This window comes from Drosophila tropicalis, unplaced genomic scaffold (assembly GCF_018151085.1).
Source record: "Drosophila tropicalis isolate 14030-0801.00 unplaced genomic scaffold, ASM1815108v1 contig_273, whole genome shotgun sequence".
NCBI classification, from domain to species: Eukaryota; Metazoa; Arthropoda; class Insecta; order Diptera; family Drosophilidae; genus Drosophila; species Drosophila tropicalis.
The window spans coordinates 354,789-359,179 of record NW_027172725.1 but is presented as its reverse complement, the minus strand read 5'-3'; positions in this window follow the sequence as shown (position 1 = coordinate 359,179).

Genomic DNA, 4,391 nt, shown 5'->3' with positions numbered 1-4,391 from the left:
AAAGATGGCGCCCAACGTTATCAAAATGGTGGCAGTAAAATGGACCCTGCAGCTTGGCTTCTTTATTAAAGATGGCGCCCAACGTTATCAAGATGGCGGCTGTAAAATGACCTTGCGGCTTGTATGGCTTCTATATTAAAAATGGCGCCCAACGTTATCGAAAAGTCTGCTGTAAAATGGACCCTGCTGCTTATATGGCTTCTATACTGAAGATGGCGCCCAACGTTATCAAAATGGCGGCTGTGAAATGAACCCTGCAGTTTGGCTTCTATATTAAAAATGGCGCCCAGCGTTATCAAAATGACGGCCGTAAAATGGACTCTGCTGCTTGTACAGCTTCTATGCTAAAGATGGCGCCCAACGATATTAAAAAGGCTGTTGTAAAATGGACCCGACATCACGTATACCCCATATATTAAAGATGGCGCCCAACGTTATCAAAATGGTGGCTGTAAAATGGACCCTGCAGCTTGGCTTCTTTATTAAAGATGACGCCCAACGTTATCAAGATGGTGGCTGTAAAATGGACCCTGCAGCTTGGCTTCTATATTAAAGATGGCGCCCAACGTTATCAAAATGGCGGCTGTAAAATGGACTCTGCTGCTTGTATGGCTTCTATGCTAAAGATGACGCCCAACGTTATCAAGATGGTGGCTGTAAAATGGACCCTGCAGCTTGGCTTCTATATTAAAGATGGCGCCCAACGTTATCAAAATGGCGGCTGTAAAATGGACTCTGCTGCTTGTATGGCTTCTATGCTAAAGATGGCGCCCAACGTTATCAAAAAGTCTGCTGTAAAATGGACCCTGCTGCTTATGTGGCTTCTATACTGAAGATGGCGCCCAACGTTATCAAAATGGCGGCTGTGAAATGTACCCTGCAGCTTGGCTTCTGTATTAAAAATGGCGCCCAACGTTATCAAAGTGGTGGCTGTAAAATGAACCCTGCGCCCAACGATATCAAAAAGGCTGCTGTGAAATGGACCCTGCAGTTTGTCTTCTATGCTAAAGATGGCGCCCAACGTTATCAAAAAGGCTGCTGTAAAATGGACCATACAGCACGTACGCCCCATATATTAAAGATGTCGCCCAACGTTATCAAAATGGCGGCTGTAAAATGGAGCTTGCATCTTGAATGGCTTCTATATGTTGAACAACTTAATCAAAATGGCGGTTATAAAAAGGTCCATACAGCTTGGCTTCTATATTAAAGATGGCGCCTAACGTTATCAAAAAGGCTGCTGTGAAATGGAGTCTACAGCACGTACGCCCAATATATTAAAGATGGCGCCCAACGTTGTCAAAATGGTGGCAGTAAAATGGACCCTGCAGGATGGCTTCTTTATTAAAGATGGCGCCCAACGTTATCAAGATGGTGGCTGTAAAATGGACCCTGCAGCTTGGCTTCTTTATTAAAGATGGCGCCCAACGCTATCAAAATGGCGGCAGTAAAATGGACTCTGCTGCTTGAATGGCTTCTATGCTAAAGATGGCGCCCAACGATATCAAAAAGGCTGCTGTGAAATGGACCCTGCAGTTTGTCTTCTATGCTAAAGATGGCGCCCAACGTTATCAAAAAGGCTGCTGTAAAATGGAGCTTGCATCTTGAATGGCTTCTATATGTTGAACAACGTAATCAAAATGGCGGTTGTAAAAAGGTCCATACAGCTTGGCTTCTATATTAAAGATGGCGCCTAACGTTATCAAAAAGGCTGCTGTGAAATGGACCCTACAGCACGTACGCCCAATATATTAAAGATGGCGCCCAACGTTATCAAAATGGTGGCAGTAAAATGGACCCTGCAGGATGGCTTCTTTATTAAAGATGGCGCCCAACGTTATCAAGATGGTGGCTGTAAAATGGACCCTGCAGCTTGGCATCTTTATTAAAGATGGCGCCCAACGTTATCAAAAAGGCTGCTGTAAAATGGACCATACAGCACGTACGCCCCATATATTAAAGATTTCGCCCAACGTTATCAAGATGGTGGCTGTAAAATGGACCGTGCGTCTTGTATGGCTTTTATACTAAAGATGGCGCCCAACGTTATCAAAAAGGCTGCTGTGAAATGGACCCTGCAGCTTGTCTTCTATGCTAAAGATGGCGCCCAACGTTATCAGAAAGGCTGCTGTAAAATGGACCATACAGCACGTACGCCCCATATATTAAAGATGTCGCCCAACGTTATCAAGATGGTGGCTGTAAAATGGACCCTGCAGCTTGGCTTCTTTATTAAAGATGGCGCCCAACGTTATCAAAATGGCGAATGTAAAATGGACTCTGCTGCTTGTATGGCTTCTATGCTAAAGATGGCGCCCAACGTTATCAAAAAGGCTGCTGTAAAATGGATCATACAGTACGTACGCCCCATATATTAAAGATGGCGCCCAACGATATCGAAAAGTCTGCTGTAAAATGGACCCTGCTGCTTACATGGCTTCTATACTGAAGATGGCGCCCAACGTTATCAAAATGGCGGCTGTGAAATGAACCCTGCAGCTTGGCTTCTATATTAAAAATGGCGCACAGCGTTATCAAAATGGCGGCTGTAAAATGGACTCTGCTGCTTGTATAGCTTCTATGCTAAAGATGGCGCCCAACGTTATCAAAGAGGCTGCTGTAAAATGGACCCTACATCACGTATGCCACATATATTAAAGATGGCGCCCAACGTTATCAAAATGGTGGCAGTAAAATGGACCCTGCAGCTTGGCTTTTTATTAAAGATGGCGCCCAACGTTATCAAGATGGCGGCTGTAAAATGGACCCTGCAGCTTGGCTTCTTTATTAAAGATGGCGCCCAACGTTATCAAAATGGCGGCTGTAAAATGGACTCTGCTGCTTGTATGGCTTCTCTGCTAATGATGGCGCCCAACTTTATCAAAAAGGCTGCTGTAAAATGGACTCTGCTGCTTGTATGGCTTCTATGCTAAAGATGGCGCCAAACGTTATCGAAAAGGCTGCTGTAAAATGGACCATACAGCATGTACGCCCCATATATTAAAGATGGCGCCCAACGTTATCAAAATCGCGGCTGTAAAATGGACTCTGCTGCTTGTGTGGCTTCTATTAAAGATGGCGCCCAACGTTATTAAAATGGCGGCTGTAAAAAAGACCCTACAGCACGTATGCCCCATATATTAGAGATGGCGCCCAACGTTATCAACAGGGCTGCTGTAAAATATGCCAAACAGCACGTAAGCCCCATAGATTAAAGGTGGCGCCCAACGTTTTCAAAATTGCGCCTGTAAAATGACCTTGCGGCTTGTATGGCTTCTATATAAAAAATGGCGCCCAACGTTATCAAAATGGCTGCTTTAAAATGGACCCTTCAGCACGTATGCCCCATATATTAAAAATTGCGCCCAACGTTATGAAAATGGCGGCTGTAAAATGACCTTGCGGCTTGTATGGCTTCTATATAAAAAATGGGGCCCAACGTTATTAAAATGGCGGATGTAAAAAAGGCCCTACAGCACGTATGCCCCATATATTAAAGATTGCGCCCAACGTTATCAAAATGGCGGCTGTGAAATGTACCCTGCAGCTTGGCTTCTGTATTAAAAATGGCGCCCAACGTTATCAAAGTGGTGGCTGTAAAATGACCTTGCGGCTTCTATGGCTTCTACATTAAAAATGGCGCCCCACGTTATCGAAAAGTCTGCTGTAAAATGGACCCTGCTGCTTATATGGCTTCTATACTGAAGATGGCGCCCAACGTTATCAAAATGGCGGCTGTGAAATGAACCCTGCAGCTTGGCTTCAATTTTAAAAATGGCGCCCAGCGTTACCAAAATGGCGGCCGTAAAATTGACTCTGCTGCTTGTACAGCTTGTATGCTAAAGATGGCGCCCAACGATATCGAAAAGTCTGCTGTAAAATGGACCCTGCTGCTTATATGGCTTCTATACTGAAGATGGCGCCCAACGTTATCAAAATGGCGGCTGTGAAATGAACCCTGCAGCTTGGCTTCAATTTTAAAAATGGCGCCCAGCGTTACCAAAATGGCGGCCGTAAAATTGACTCTGCTGCTTGTACAGCTTGTATGCTAAAGATGGCGCCCAACGTTATCAAAAAGGCTGCTGTAAAATGGACCATACAGCACGTACGCCCCATATATTAAAGATGTCGCCCAACGTTATCAAAATGGCGGCTGTAAAATGGAGCTTGCATCTTGAATGGCTTCTATATGTTGAACAACGTAATCAAAATGGCGGTTGTAAAAAGGTCCATACAGCTTGGCTTCTATATTAAAGATGGCGCCTAACGTTATCAAAAAGGCTGCTGTGAAATGGACCCTACAGCACGTACGCCCAATATATTAAAGATGGCGCCCAACGTTATCAAAATGGTGGCAGTAAAATGGACCCTGCAGGATGGCTTCTTTATTA